This window comes from Paroedura picta, chromosome 18 (genome assembly GCF_049243985.1).
Source record: "Paroedura picta isolate Pp20150507F chromosome 18, Ppicta_v3.0, whole genome shotgun sequence".
Classification (NCBI taxonomy): Eukaryota; Metazoa; Chordata; class Lepidosauria; order Squamata; family Gekkonidae; genus Paroedura; species Paroedura picta.
Window position 1 is genome coordinate 4,377,365 of NC_135386.1, and position 16,763 is coordinate 4,394,127.

The window sequence follows — 16,763 nt, forward strand, 5'->3', positions numbered from 1 at the left end:
AGCCAAACGGTCGTGATGAGACCATAAATACAACAGCATTATGATGCTTTGGAAGGGAGCGCTCTATTGATGCACACAAGGCAGGGAAACATTGCACCCCAAACAAGGGCCCAGAGTCTTGTGCAATAACTGTGATACAAGATTACTTTGTTTGCTGTGTTTTATCAGGGGTACACATTAGGGAGGTAGAGGAAGGAAGAAGTCACAAAGGCAAGGAAAGCAGCAGAAGTGCTGTAGCTTAGTGGTAGAGACTCAGGTCCCAGGTTCAATTCCCAGCTTCTCCAGTTAAAGGATCAGGCAGGAGGGGATGGGAAAGACCTTGTTCTGAGATCCTGACTCAGTAGTAGAGGGTCTGCTTGGCATAAAGAAGGTCCCAAGTCTAGTTCCCAGCATCTCTTTTTACAAGGACCAGGTAGTAAGTGATGGGAAAGCCCTTGAGGGTCCCAGGTTCAATCCCCGGCATCTCCAGTGAAAGGACCAGGCAGGAGGGGATGGGAAAGACCTTGAACGTGCCCTGGCTCAGTGGTAGAGCATCCGCTTGACATGCAGAAGGTCTCCAGTTCAATCCCTGGCATCTCCAGTTAGAAGATGGCATCTGGAACCAAGTGCAGAATGGGTAGGGTTGCCAGGTCTGGGTTGGGAAACACCTGAAGATTTTGGGGAGATGGGTATGGGGACGGGAGGCACCTTAGCTGGGTTTAACACCAGAGAGTCCACCTCTGAAGCAGGGACTGTTCTCCATCCCAAATAACCTCTGTGGCCTGGAGATCCATTGTCATCCCAGGAGATCTCCGGACACTCCCTGGAGGGTGGCAACCATCAGGATGAGCCAGCCCCATCCATGTGTAGCCTCAAAATGCTTATGGGTGGCGTTTTTTTTTTTTAAAGACTTCCACAAAAGACAACAGATTTGCAGAAACAGGGAGGTTAAAGGAGAAGGAAGCAAGCTTTCCTCCTCTCCTCCCTCCCTTCCTCTGCATGTGATGCGTTCGTTCGTTCCCCTGGTCCAAAACAGCAGAAGGAAAGAAGAGCGACTGTCTGCCAATGAGTCTCTTCCACAGCCCCATTGCCCTAGAGACTGGGGGGGGGGGGGGATTGTCTAGCAACGCAGAGAGCTGGGCTCTGTGCCAAATGGCACACATCATCCGGCGTGTCCGCGGAGGCTGCTCCGGATCCCTTGCCAAGCGGCTCGTGTCGTCCTGGGGGCTTGCTGAGATTAAAAGTAAATCTTCATTAAAATCAAATTATATATCTATATATATGGATATATGGATGTCGACTGAGGCCTCAAGGAACTTAGCAAATTGCAGTGACACTGGAGACAGAATAGCCGAAACACCTTTTTCGTGTATCCCCCCCAGAATTGGGAGGGGGGGTCTCAGCCAGGTGGCCCCCAGAAGTGCTTTGCCAGGCTGTGGAATGGAGGTGCAGTTCTTTTGGTGTCTTTGACTGTCTCTTTAAAGGGGGGGGGTCAGGCTTCTTTTTCCAGAGGTTGCCATGGCAATCGGAGTGACCATGGCATCGTGCTGGAGGCAAATATCAAATCTTTTGAACTGTGTGATTTATATTCCTAGTATTCACCAAATGCCTTAAAAGACATCCCCTTAATTGACTCTTTCCTCAGAAGTCAGGTCAAATTAATTAACGATGTGCCAAGGTCCCAATAATTTGTGTGTGCATGCGTGTGTGTGTATGTGGAGAGTCACGCACATGGTAAGTAGATAGGTAGGCAGGCAGACAGGTAGGTTGGTTGGTTGCTACTTGTCGCTGCAAAAGAACAGATGGATGGATGGATGGACAGACGGACGGATGAGTAGATGGTAGATGGATGGACGGACGGACGGATGAGTAGATGGGTGGATGGATGGACGGACGGATGGATGAGTAGATGGGTAGATGGATGGATGGATGGATGGATGGATATGTAGATGGGTAGATGGTTGGATGGATGGATGGATGGATGAGTAGATGGGTAGATGGTTGGATGGATGGATGGATGGATGGATGGATGGATGGATGGATGAATGGATGGATGGATGGATGAGTAGATGGGTAGATGGTTGGATGGATGGATGCGTAGATGGATGGATGGATGATAAGTCACACACATAAACTGGTCAAGGCAAGTGATTAACAGAGGTGGCTTGCCGTGGCTTGCCTCTGCATAGCAATTCTGTACGTCCTTGGTGGTCTCTCCTTCACAAACTAACCAGAGTTGACCCTGCTTTGCTTCTGAGATCTTATGAGATTGGACTAGCCTGGGCCGTCCAGGTGAAGGTAAAAGACATAATAGGTGTTTTTTTCCATTGCCTGCCTCGGCGTAGCAACTCTGCACTGCCTTGATGGTCTCCCCAATTACTAACCAGGGCTGGCCCTGCTACACCCCCCTCCCAGAAGATGACTGAGAAAGAGTGACTGGCCCACAGTCCCCCGACAGAGTTGAGATTTGAATCTGGCTCTTCCCCCATCCTACTTCAACCTCCCTGGCTGAATAAAATCCATAAACGGTGTTTGTTAGGCTGCAGAAGGTAGCTTGCAAACAGGGATGAATAATGCAGCAGTGAAAACGCCTTGCAACCTCTCCAGATTTACCCAGATGGCTAACAAACAGCGCTTTGAGGATTGACAGGCTCAGTAAAGCATGGGATGCTGTCCCCTATGATTCACGCAAGACCCCCTGGGAAACGGAGGGAAATAACAACCTAGAGAGTAGAACACAGATCAGTCCCGCTCGGTGTCCGACTCCCCAATTATTCGTTCCCTCTCTGCAAAAAAACAGTTCACCCACTTTCCCCGTTCTGCCGCGCATTTCAAGGGCTAATGCACCAGTCGGCGTGATAAATACCTTAACCATCCTGTAATCAATAGATGATGAGTAGAAATTGCTTGGGGGTGGTGGGGAGCGGCTAGAGAGGAGGGCTATTATTCTAATAGCAGTTTATTGAGGTCCTGTGTAAATGATTTGAAACGGGTCTTAACGGATGGTTATACCGCAAATGATCTAACGCCTGGGCTGGCCTTAGACAAGGGAAGGTAATAAGTCGGTACCTGCCGCGGACACTGCTGACCTCCTGGATCCTCTTGTTCATCGGAGAAAGTGGTCCAATGCATTGGGGAGAAATTGTTTACTGCTCTCTTGTTGCTGTCTTCTAGGACAGGAGTAGTCAACCTGTGGTCCTCCAGATGTCCGTGGACTACAATTCCCATGAGCCCCCTGCCAGCATTTGCAAACACTGGCAGGGGCTCATGGTAATTGTAGTCCATGGACATCTGGAGGAACACAGGTTGACTACCCCTGCTCTACAGAATCTGGTTGGCCACTGTGTGAGACAGGATGCTGGACTGGATGGACCCCTGGCCACTGGAGGATGATGCAAAAAGCCATAAATCAAGATCTTTCCCATCCCCTCCTGCCTGGTCCTTTAACTGGAGATGCCGGGGATTGAACCTGGGACCATCTGCCTCCCAAGCAGAGGCTCTGCCCCTGAGCCAGGGTCCCAGATCAAGGCCTTCCCCATCCCCTCCTGCCTGGTCCTTTCACTGGAGATGCCGGGGATTGAACCTGGGACCTCCTGCCTGCCAAGCAGAGGCTCTGCCCCTGAGCCAGGGTCCCAGATCAAGGCCTTCCCCATCCCTTCCTGCCTGGTCCTTCAACTGGAGATGCCAGGGATTGAACCTGGAACCCCACCGAGCCTATTACTGGGTGCATCATTCACTCATGGAATTTCCCATGCAAGAAGTTCCAGGCAGCAGAGGATGGGAAAGTGCCTGAGGCCCTGGAGAACTGCTGCCTGTCTGAATAGATGACACTGAACCTGATGGACCACAGGTCTAATTCTGGAATAGGCAGCTTCACATGAGATCAGGGATCCATTCGCCAGGAGAAAACGGCTCTTTGGAGGACAAGCTCTCTTCCATTACGCCCTCCTTAGGTCCCAAGCCCTGCCCCCCACCCCCAAAGATCTCCAGGAATTTCCCAAGCCCAATTTTGCAGGGTTTTTTAAAAACTGCGGCATCTGCAGCTGGTCCGTGCGGGATGTTGGCAGGTTCCCCCTAGCAGGGAACTTTGAAACGAACGGGTCAATGGGAGCCGATTGGCAGCACGGCCGCCCGCCAAGCAGCTTCCAAGGCTGCTAACCCTTCAATCAGTCAAGCCGCCGGCGTTGGGCTTGATTTGTTTTGCTGGTAATATCAGGCGCCTTGGCTGGGAAGCCAAAAAACGCTACACTCTCTCTCTCTCCCCTCTGTCATGGGGGAGCCGGGAATGAGAAGATAATGGACAGGCCCTCTCGCTCGCTCGCTACAAGAGATAACTTCCTCCTTCGCTTAGCTTCGGCAGTAATTGAAACATAATTAACACGAGGGACTAATTAGCCGGCTGCGGTGGCGGCACCAACCCTCGCGTTCCCTGCTCAGTGCTCCGAAGGGCCTCCCCCACCCACACCCCACCCCACCCAGGATCTGTTGATTGCATATTAAAAGCGCGGTTCGTTTCCATCTGTCCACACCTCGATTTGGCAGGTATTGTTGACATTGGTGGAAGATTGCCTTTTCCCGTCTCCATGTTTTGTGGGGACGTGCCTCTCTTCGGGTGGATATCGCCGCCAGCTTTAGGGTGACCCGTTGAGTTATCAGGGCCCTATACCCCCCAACAGGGCTTTACGCTCTGCGGTTGATAACTTACTGGTTGTTCCTGGTCCCAGGAAAGCGCGTCTAGCCTCAACCAGGGTTAGGGCCTTTTCGGTCCGGGCCCCAACCTGGTGGAATGAGCTCCCGGGTGAGCTACGGGCCCTGCAGGAGCATTTGGCATTCCGCAGGGCCTGCAAAACGGTACTCTTCCGCCAGGTTTATGGTTGAGGATGGGGTCAGCGAGGTCAACCTCCTTCCTCACATTGTGAGATATGAGGAGATCAAGCTCTCCCATGCCACTTTCACCTCTGTGGCTCTCCTAACTTAATCTGAAAACTGTTGGAATGAGGAACAAGTCTTCAAAATATTTGAGGAACAGTGAGACTCATGTGGGTTGGAAAAGAGAAAATGGAATCAAATATTGGTTCTGTCTCTGATAGGGGATGGGGATTTTGAAGAGCTTGTGGAGCAGAGGTTAAGAACCTTTCATGGTGGGAGAAGCCATGCCTCAGTGGGAAAGACCTTGATCAGGGACCCTGGGTCAGTGGTAGAACATCTGCTTGGCATGCAGAAGGTCTCAGATTCAATCCCCGGCATCTCCAACTAAGGGGACAAAGCAGAAAGTGATGGGAAAGACCTTGATTGGGGACCCTGGGTCAGTGGTAGAACATCTGCTTGGCATGCAGAAGGTCTCAGGTTCAATCCCCGGCATCTCCACCTAAGGGGACAAGGCAGAAAGTGATGGGAAAGGCCTTGATCTGGGACCCTGGGTCAGTGGTAGAACATCTGCTTGGCATGCAGAAGGTCCCAGCTTCAATCCCCCGCATCTCCACCGAAAAGGACCATGCAGTAGGTGATGGCAAAGACCTTGATTGGGACAGAAGGTTCCAGGTTCAATCCCTGGCATCTGCTGCTCAAAAGAGGTGATGTGAAAGACCTCCACCTAAAACCTTGCAGAACTGCTCTCAATCTGAGGGGACAACATTGATGTTGGATTGGTAGTCTGATTCAGGAGAAAGCAGCTTCACAAGTAACTGAGCTACTCCAGCCTGTGCTTTTGGCTATATTGTGCCTGAGCAGCTGAATATCTTTGGCTGACGTGATCTCCCCTCCTGATCGGTTGGGCTGCCCCGGCATTTCAGCACCTTGTAGATGGGATCGCTTTAATGGGACATAATTAGGAAGATTTCCAGGGGAGTTGATAAGGCCTTGGGCACAATGGCCAACTTCTGTGTCTTTCCAGGAGCCTTCTTGGAATCACTCCATTCCTCAAAATCATGCTTGGGTGGTGAGACGGCTGCCAGAAGGTGGTAGGCAAGGGACAGTTGTGAATTGGTCGTCCCTGCTGTTTCCACCCCAAAAGCCCTACTTTGATGAGGCTTACCCCCCCTCCCACGAATTGTCTTTGTAGTTCTTTGTACTTGTAGAGGGCCAGCAGGGTACAAAAAAAAAACAGCTCTTCTGCTCCTGCTGTTGACGCTTCTTTTTTCTTGGCATTCCCTTTTGTTTCCCCCAAACCAATTTCTTCCCCCTGTAAAGGGTATGCCTTTTTCAGCTCGTTTGCATCGGTGATTCGGCACATTGTGCACATAAACGGTGCTCACTGCATATGCAAATACTTTGTCGGTTGTATTAAAGACTGTGATGCGTGACACACAATGCCGGCAGATCCGCAAAAGCAAAAGGCAGAAGCCATCCGGTGCTGCATCCTGCCTCACACGGTGGCCCACCAGATCCTGTAGAGCAGGGGTAGTCAACCTGTGGTCCTCCAGATGTCCATAGACATAGATGTCCATAGGGAGGACCATGTGGTCCTCCAGATGTCCATAGACATAGATGTCCATAGGGATGTCCATAGATGTCCATAGACTACAATTACCATGAGCCCCTGCCAGCGTTTGCTGGCAAGGGCTCATGTGAATTGTAGTCCATGAACATCTGGAGGACCACAGGTTGACTACCCCTGCTGTAGAGGGCCAACAACAGGGCAAAGAGGCCGAGTCCTTCTGAAGTTGAGCTCTAGAGGTTCCAACTTGTTGACCATCCCTGGCCCTAGGGATGCCTCGAACAGGGCCAGGGCCTTTTCAGTCCTGGCCCCTACCTGGTGGAATGTGCTCCTGGAGGAGCTGCAGGCCCTCGGAGAGCTTCCTGCCTTCCGGAGGGCCTGCGAAATGAAGCTCTTCCGCCAAGTTTATGGTCAAGGCCAAGGCTAGAGCAAGGGGCATGGGTCCCCTCTTCCCATTGGCGTCTGAACATCTTTGCACTGAACATCTGATTCCCCCCATGCTGCCTTCGTAAGGTATTGTCTTGAGGGGGACAATGGTTTTGCCATCTGTTGAAGTTGAATTGTCGAATGTAGATATCGGGGGTTTAATGGAATTGTACAGGGATTTTATTGTATGGGTCTTGTGTAACCCGCCACAAGCCGGTCTCCGAGAGGGGTGGGCTAGAAATCCAATAAATAAATAAAGTTGCCGCCTGGCCCCGGGATTCAGAGGACAAATGCCTGTGGTGAGCACCTCACAGGTCTTTCTGAATCCTTCTGTGTGACGGAAACGGAGAACAAAAGGTGGTGCTCGAACGGCTGTGAACGAAGAAGCATCTTTATCCACTGCCTCTCTAGCAAAAGGACACTCTGTTTCCTCTTCATTCAATAGACTCTTCGGGGACATGCCGTAGCCAAGACGAGGACGGCGCTGGTGTCTGAGAAAGGACGGGGAAGTGGGGCTTGCATCAGGCCTGCTCGAATCGCTTTCAGTGGAATTGAAAAGTACTTAACCCTGCCTGGCTCTCAGCCAAGTTGGCACGCACCTGAGAACAGGCGGGCAGAGGGAGGGCTCTGCGCATCTCCTCCACCCAACTGAGCCTTTCCACAGGGAGCCGATTCCAGCAGTTCTGATCGTTTCAATGAATCCAGAAGGAACTGCGTTCCTGTTTCCACGGAGAGGCCTCCTCCAAACGCCCTGACCTAGCGGGCCCAGGCTGGCCCGGCCTCATCCGATCTTGGGAGCGAATTAGGGTCGGCCCTAGATCAGTCTTGGGATGGGAGACCACCAAGGAAGTCCTGAAGGCATGCAATGGGAAACCAGGTCATGGAATCCTAGAGTTGGAAGGTACCTCATGGGTCATCTAGTCCAACCCCCTGCGCTATGCCTGGACAACTTCAAAACCTTCACTGGCATATGAAAGGTCGAGTTTACAATTCAACCAATGGGTAGTAGTAACAATTACATAGATCAGGCTTTTGACTGTGGAGGGGCCCCTTTCCAGGCTTTGAGGAGCCCCGGAAGTGGCCACGCCTCCCTGCCATCCTTCCGGAAGTGACATCATCACCCGTGTTAATAGGCGAGGAGGCCTGCGGGAGGAGCCCGTCCTGGTTCTCAGCCTCTCTTCTCCTCCTTATTAAAGAAAATTCAGAATTCTTCATGGCCCTGGAAAACGTCCCCTCTCCGCCGTTCTCTCTGTTCTCCACTCCTGTCTCCATGTTTTCATTGCCATGCTGAGGAGAAAAGTCTTGGTTGTCACCCTGGATAAGTAAAGACCATGCTGGTGGGTGGTCGTTCAATTCCAGAGAGCACGACGGGGGCGCTCTTATTGTTTCCTTAGCGTTCTTTTCCCGTTCTGCTCAGCTGCGAAATATGCCCGGTAGAACTCTCCATCCCTGCAAATGTCTCTGGGTGATCTAGTCTATCAACCTAAATGGATCTTACATCAGTTTCGCTGTCAACGCTACCCTCAGGAAACTCTAGGAATGGTAAGATTGCTTTCTTTTAAGTCACTGGTGAGCATCTTTGCTGTAAATATTCCCGCCCCTTTGCAGAACTGCAAATCTTATGAGTTCCTTCAGAAGAAGTCAAAGCACAGGATTCGAACCTGCTGTGTCAGAATGCACAAATATTCTGAAGGTCTAGGTCTGCAAGACCCCTCGGTAGAGGCAGAGGTCCCCAGCCACCAAGCCCCTCCTCCTACTGCTGATTAGCCAGCCAATGAGAAGACTTATCACGAGGGGCCCAGGCGACGTTACTGGCAATGTGATGACATCACTTCCGGCTTGCACCGGAAGTGACATCATCCCATCAGTGCCGTACGTGTGACACCCTGGTATTCGGGCAAAATCTCCTTGGTAGAATTCATATTTCCCTCCAAAACAATGACATCACTTCCGGTACATACCGGAAGTGATGTCACTGGGACCTCTCTCTTGTCCGCGGCTCTTAATCACTACACCAAGCTGGAGAGCTCTCCCAAAGAACTGGACCACCAGGGAAAATGGTGGAAAATCCTTAAAGTGCATTAGGGGAATCTGGTTTTAAAGTACTCACACAGTTACCGTTTCAGCTATGTTGGTCTGCAGTAGAAGCGTTCAGTCCACAACCAGTAATCCCTTAGAGGCTAATCAGTTTTCGAGGGTATAAGCTTTTGAGAGTCTACACTTCCTTTGTCCGATGTTCTCTGGAACTGCAAGGTGGGGCTGGATTTGAATCTAACCGCCCCGCAATTACAGTGCTCTTTATCACCAGGATGCCGGACCGTTGACAACACAAATGAGTAGTCTTTTCTATCAACTGGCCAGCTATTTAGTTCCCCCGCCTTCGTGTTCTTTTTAACGGCAGATCTATTGATGGTTTCATTGTTGTTCAATTGGTTAGCTCTTAAAGAGGCTCTGGCTTTTAAAGCAAGATGCACGGAAGCCGGGTCAGTCTGTGGCCACTTGCCGAAACGGCGAAAGAGAACCTCAACACATCTCGAGGCGGTAAATCTCTGCAAAAGGCTTTGAGGAGGCAGCCACCGGTCCTTGGATTCAGGGCCCTGTTTGTTGGCCCCCATTTGACAGCTGTGCAAAACAGGATGCTGGACTAGATGGTCCATGGGACTGATCCAGCAGGGATCATCTTCTGTGCTTGAAGCCTGACAGGGCACCCAAAATTCCACGGGTGACGTGTTCCTTGCGAACGTTCCAACTGTCCTGGCGGGTGACAAATGCAACGCAAAGAGATGGGAACACGATCCAGGTATGCTTCATCTCTTTCTCTCTCTGTGGAAACGAGAAGAGCACGCCTGGAGCCCAGCCCAATTGGCAAACGTCGGATATCTCAAAAAAAGGATTCCATGTCTTCTAATTCATCCAAAGGATTCTTTGCAGAGCCGGCCAGTTGCAGCCTGATGTCGTATTGACAGTTTCATTATGGCCCGTTTTTCCCCGCTTTGCTTCTGCTTGTGACTTTGTCAACAGTCCCAGAGGCTGAAATTTATTTTTTTTTAAAGTCCAGGACTGACCCTGAGTGACGCACTATTCGGCAGTGTCCACACACTGAGATTAATTTAGAACAGGGATGGTACATGCAGCATGTGGGTGGGTGGGTGGGCATGTAAGAGATGACATAGGTTATAAGGTAGATTAGATAGATGGATGGACAAACGAATACGTAGGTGTTTGGGTAAGAGATGACATAGGTTAAAAAGTAGCTTGAACGGATGGGTGGGTGGGCGAAAGACGGATACATGGATGGATGGACAGAAGGGATACATTGATAGAGAATGGGTGGGTAGATGAGTGGATGGGCGGCTGGGTGGACAAGTAGAAGATTACACAGGTTAGGAGTCTGAGGGAGGGAGGGAGAAAGGGAGGGGCAGGCGGGTGGATGATGGATGAATGGCTAAGGAAGTTCTAATAGGTTAGAAGCCAGATTGAATGGATGGGTAGGTGAGTGGGTGAATGGACAAATGCACAGATGGATGGACAGAGGGATACATTGACAGATGGTGGATGGATGGGTGGGTGGATGGACGGATGGATAGGAGATTACATGGGTTAGAAGTTAAATTGGATGGATGGATAGATAGATGGATGGATGGATACACAGACAGACACACACAGAGAGACAGAAAGGTAGATTTTTATTAGAACAGATTGATCCAAAGATTAAAACAGCAATGTTTTTGGGTACCTGCCGTCATGCGTGTCGTTCCCGGCACATTGCTAATAGCTCTTCTCTACCTGCTGCACCGCTGCATTCACTTGCGCTGCGGTGTCCTGCCCTGTGCTGGGTTGCTGCTTATTCTATAATAAGCACCGCCAGATCCGTTGTGAAATATCCTGCGGGGCGTGTTTGTAAACTGCACCAACCGTTTGCTCTTAAGCATATTTCATTTCACCAAGGATGTGGTTGAACTTATTACAGGGTAGCGGTGACACAGAAGCATTTCCTCCGCGGATTTGGGGGGTGTAGGTTAAGGAGGGATGGGAGGAAAGCCAGGCAGGTCTGGCAGCTCTACTCCTCTGCAGGTGGCTCTGTGGGTCCGTAGGTGTGTGCATTTGGGTTAGGGTTGCAAGCAGACCGACATGGCGACCCCCTGGGTGCTACTGGACTAGAACCGAGCTCTTCCTGTTGGAAATCTCGGGGCCAGAAAGCAACAATTAAAGGGAGACGAGAGATTCTTGTGGGAGTCTTGCTAGAAGGTCCGTTTTTCGGTGGGTCACTGCTTATCGTTGGGGGCAATCCTACCTGCCTGTACCTTCGTACTTTCCTTTTCCATCAGCTTCTCCTAGGCTCGGTGATTCTAGCCCAGGGCATGAGTGGAGGGGGGGGGGAGGCTTCCAAAGACAGATTCAGTCCCTTCGTTCCTATCTTGCTTGGCTGACTGTACTGCTATTAACCAGCGCAATTAGCTTTTAATGCCGCTTTATAAATTGAAGGAATAGACCGCCAGTTCGGCATCCGATTGGCGCTAAGAGCTGCTGCAAAAGTTCAGGCTGCGTTGCAACCCACCCATGCGGCATCGTGTTTAAGGGTGCTGGACTAGTATCTGGGAGGCCTGGGTTCGAATCCCCGCTTGAGCCATGGCGTCTTTAACTTTCCCCTCGCACAATTGGCTTTTCCAGCTTGTCTTCTCGGCTTGGTGGTGGGAGCCAGCTTGGGGTTGTGGTGAAGAGAGGCGGACTGTGATCTGGAGAACTGGGTTTGATTCCCCCCTCCTCCCCCACATGCAGCCAGGTGGGTGACTTTGGGCCAATTCCAGTTCTCTCTGAGCTCTCTCAGCTCCACTACCTCCCAGAGTGCCTATTGTGGGGAGAGGAAGGAAAGATATTGTAAGCCGCTTTGAGACTCTTTTCGGTAGTAAAAAACAGGGTACAAAACAGCAGTTCGTTCTCTCTGTCTGTCTGTCTGTCTGTCTGTCTGTCTGTCTGTCTGTCTCCCCCTACCTCTCAAAATATAACCAAAGCACAATAGCTTCTATTCAGCTATTTAAAATTTGGTTTGATCTAGGACTCACAGGCTTGTCTTTCCGATCCACATTTCCCATAAACCTCTTCTCCAGCACCACTAATGAACTGAAATTATTAATGTTGCCCTTTTACATTTCTTGCCAGTCACCTTACAAAATACTTTCAGGGCCTTATCGGGTTCTGGCATCCCAGAATCCAGCTTCCCTTTGGTTCTGCTTCTTTGGGTGACCCTTCCGAAAAGCCTGTTTTGCTTTCTAATAGCTTCTCTGTTGCCCCTTTAGCAATGCAAATCTTTCCTGTCCTTCCCAGTTTTAATTGGGATCTATAGCCTCATTGTCCAGTGTGGCATTTGAAAACCTCTTTCGTGGGTCTAGCAGTGTTTTCCCCCCTTCTTCCCTCTTTACTAACAACCCTCTTTGCTCCAGCCAACGTCCCCATTTGGCGACAAGCCGTCCCTTATGAAGTTTAATGTTGCGTGGAAGGGCAAGCATAATTTTTCGGGAGCTGCATTTGTGTCACAGCTTGAATCTCGCAGGACTGAACTCTCTGTGGCCCCATCTTCTCATTGCCCCTCTTTCTCGATTAGACTTGCCAGCTCTGAGTAGGGAAATATCTGCAGACTTTGAGGGCAGAGCCAAACGTGGGAGGGATTAGAAGAAGGAGGAGGAGGAGGAGGAGAAGAGGAGAAGGAGAAGGAGAAGACGGAGAAGAAGAAGGAGAAGGAGAAGGAGAAGGAGAAGGAGAAGAGAAGAAGGAGAAGACGGAGAAGACGGAGAAGACGGAGAAGAAGAAGAAGAAGAAGAAGAAGAAGAAGGAGAAGGAGAAGGAGAAGGAGAAGAAGAAGAAGAAGAAGAAGAAGAAGAAGAAGAAGAAGAAGAAGAAGAAGAAGAAGAAGAAGAAGAAGAAGAGAAGAAGGAGAAGAAGAAGAAGACGGAGAAGGTGATGGTGGGGGTGGTGGTGGTTCTTATATGCCGCTTTTCTCTACCCGAAGGAGTCTCAAAGCGGCTTCCAATCACCTTCCCTTTCCTCTCCCCACAACAGACACCCTGTGAGGTGGTTGAGGCTGAGAGAGCCCTGATAATACTGCCCGGTCAGAACAGCTTGATCAGTGCTGTGATGAGCCCAAGGTCACTCAGCTGGCTGCATGTGGGGGAGCGGGGAATCAACCCCAGCTCTCCATCCTATCCAGAGCCAACCCTGCTTAGCTTCTGAGATCTGGTGAGCCTGGGCCTTGAGGTCAGAGTAAACAGCATACAGAAGTGGTGATCCTTTGCCTGCCTCTGTGTAGCAACCCTGGTCTTCTTTGGTTGTCTCCGATCCAAGCGCTAGCCGGAGCTGACCCCGCATTGCTTCTGAGATCTGCCAGGCCGGGCCCTCCAGGTCAGGTCCACGTGTCCTTAGAGCGTACTATGAGTCCACTTTGGCGCTAAGCAGCCTGCACGCCCTTCTCTCTGAGCTGACAGCTTGCTTGCGGGATTTTCTTCCCCCCGCTGGCCTCGTCCCCCAATAATGTCACGTCCGTGTGCAAACAGGACAGGCCTGTTGGTCAAAACGCAGCAGCAAAAGGCCTCTTTTATCCGGCATCCAGTCTCCTGCCTCCGAAGTCTTTGTGATGCCGTCACTTGAGGTCAGCCCCAGATCTCTCCAGGGGAAACAGGCCCTGTTCTTGTTCCAGAGCTCCCTCCCGTTCTGACTCATTGCCCGGCCAGTGAGCCGATTTGCCGTCTTACGTTAATGCAGATCAGCCCCCCGCCTGCCCCCCGTTTGCGTGCTCCCGAGCTGCTTCTAATCCTCTCTAATCGCTTCTGAATTGGCCAGAGCCTTCGCATCTCACACGCCCTGACCCTGCAGGGTGGATCTTCTCGGCCAGGCGAGCAGGATGGGCTGCAACGTACACAAACAAGCCCACGAAGCTGTTGATTCACATGGTCACGTGTGTGTGTTCCAGCCTTAGGGGAAGAGCTGCCAGATCCGGATTGGGGAAACATGAAGATTTGGGAGGTGGAGCCTGCAGAGTGCGGGGTTGGGAGGAGAGGGGAGGAGGGGAGGAGAGGGGAGCTCCCCCTTGCTTCCAGTGGGGCACGATGCCATGCAGTGCCCCTTCCAAGCAGCCATTTTCTCTGGGGGAACTTGAGTCCGGGGATGAGCCACACTCCCAGGGAAGCTGGAGGAGATCCCTTCCTTCTCCAAATTCTATCCACCCTAGTCATCGCCTCTCAAATCTCCAGCTCAGAATTGACAAGGCTACTTGGAGCCATCTCTACCCCTACGCAAGTCCCTGTCCCAAGGGTTCCCCAACCTTTCTGAGCCTGTGAGCCTGCTTGGAATTCCAACACAGCATGCTGAGCATCACCACAAAATGGCTGCTGCAAAATGGCTGCCGTAGGAGGTGGCACCAGCTACAAAATGGCTCCTGCGTATTTCTTTCAGGCGCACATTAAGGATCCTCATGCTGGGGAAATGAAAGAGACAGGAATGAGAATGCAGTTGTGAGTTCCTGCATTGTGCAGTGGCTTGGAGACAGTTCTGTTGACACTGATGAACTCCTAGAAATTAGGCAGGATCAGGTGGACGTGGAATGGACAGGAGCCTCATATCGTAGATTAAAGTAAAATGTGCAGAAAGCAAGATAAGGCAACGGAAATGAGTCCTTGTTTACCTCACTTGGAAGTCCCTGTTTCTTGTGGGGAGGGGTCTGTTCCATGTGTGCTTTGCTCCTTTTAAGGGTCGCTTTGACATTACACGGGTTTATGTCCGGCATATCTCCTTGCGGATTTAAACTCTGAGTTTTAATGCCGGAAATAAACCAATGTAATATCAAATCGGCCTCTAGAGGGCGTGGAAAATATGTGGGAAAATGAGAATGTGGAAAAGCCTGGGTTCATTGCAACATGACCTTTTGTGGGATGCAGCTGAAGTGCTTCCACAGGACATCTGGACTGCTGTTGTTAGAACTAGCAAAAAGCTGGGTGTGTGAGGATAGGATCCAGAACAACTCATTGGTCCTACCAACAACTCATTGGTCCTACCCCCTTAATAGTCACATGGCTGACTAAAGAAAACCTCCATGTTCAGAGGTTCAGATCTGTGGTGGGGCGACGTTAAGCCAGAGATTGTCAGGAAGCTGTGCCACCCCCATGCAGCACCTGCCATTCCAGGCCGAAAGCTGCCGTATCATCTCAAGGGAAGCAGGGGCCATGCGTGTAACAGAGACCTCAGGCCACCCAGCAACCAGCATTACTAGAGATCACTGGAGCCAGCACTTCCCCCCCACACACACAATGTTAACAACAGTTTAATTATTACTGCGTTCAAGACTTGGTGCTAAAACGTTCGATAATCAATCGATCAGAACGAGTGAGAAGATAAAGATCTCTCTTCAGCAGCTGCAGAATACAGGCGTCTGCCAAAACTCAACACCAGGCAGCAGCCCTGGAGGTTCAAGCATGATACATCTTATAATAGAGAGAATCCTAGAGTTGGAAGGGGCCACAGAGGCCATCTAGTCCCACCCCCTGCTTAATGCAGGATCAATCTAAAGCATCTAGGATAAGTATCTGTCCAACTGCTGCTTGAAGACTGCTAGTGAGAGGGAACTCACCACCTCCTTAGGTAGTCGATTCCACTATTGAATTAATCTGACTATGAAAATTTTTATTCCTGATATCCAGCCGGTATTATTCTACATGTATCAACCCGGTCCAGTCCCCCAAAATCCTCCGGTATCCATCCTCCAAAGATTATTATAGTGTCATGCACAACACATTTGGTGGCGGCAGGGGGGGGGGGTGCCAATGTGGCATTTGTGGGTGAGTATTTTATTGCTATAACAATCCTAACATTGAAAAGTTCATACATCAAGGTCTGTTTTCTCATATTCTTGCATCTTATTGATAAAAAAGCAGGCGCTCAGCCACACCGATACTGCTGTCAACAAAACAGAAGTCAAGATAGAATCATAGATCACATAGTGGGAAGGGGCCTCCTGGGTCATCTAGTCCAACCCCCTGCACTATGCAGGACACTCACATCCCAATCGCTCATCCACTGTCAACTGCCACCCCCTTGAGCCTTCACAGAATCAGCCTCTCTGTCAGATGGCTATCCAGCCTCTGTTTAAAAATCTCTAAAGATGGAGAACCCACCACCTTCCTAGTAAGCCTGTTCCACTGAGAAACTGCTCTGTCATGAACTTCTTCTGGAGGTTTAGACGGAATTTCTTTTGAATTAATTTCATCCCATTGTTTCTGGTCCGTCCCTCCGTGGATTTATAGTGCTTCTTCCTCCTCCCTATTAAATGCTTCAAGACTTAACTTTTAGGGAAGAAGTCCATCCTTGTGTTCTTGCTCAGTCTGTTGCCACAACACAGATATAGACAAGGATGTAACAATAGTGGAATGACTGCAGAAGAACCGTGTAAGAGCGCGTACGTGTATCGCTAATTCTGCAAATCAATCGATAAACCACAGACTACAAATCAGTTGATATACTACAGGCCTGCCGGGAGGGGCGGCACATAAATCTAAATAATAAATAGATTAAATTAAATTCATATAGATGGTTTTTGCATGCTAAATGCCGAAGCACGCGATCGTTTGTTGTCACAGAGTTATGAATGCGATGCATCTTGCTTAATTCCCGAACGAAAGTGTTTGAAAGAGTGGGCAAGCACGAGCCATTTGCAAAACGATTTCGAACAAATCCTGAACGTCTGAAAGAAAGCGAGTCGTCCTTCCCTCGCTGCCCCAAGTGTTCTGGAATTATTCTTGCCGTTCGGAATCAAACGGCAACTCCAGCAGGGGAATAATCACCCATCGCTCGCCGTAATGCGTTAGGATATGAGTCATCGTGGGATATATTATCATTTTATTATTTGGGTAAATACAGATGGGATATTAAGGGGCCG

The 16,763-nt window shown here is 50.3% G+C and overlaps 1 protein-coding gene across 1 annotated transcript in view; it reads left to right on the forward strand.

Annotated features, from left to right (window-relative positions):
* INSYN1 (inhibitory synaptic factor 1) overlaps positions 1-16,763 on the forward strand; it is a 50,805-nt gene that overhangs the window by 10,760 nt on the left and 23,282 nt on the right. The window lies entirely within an intron of this gene.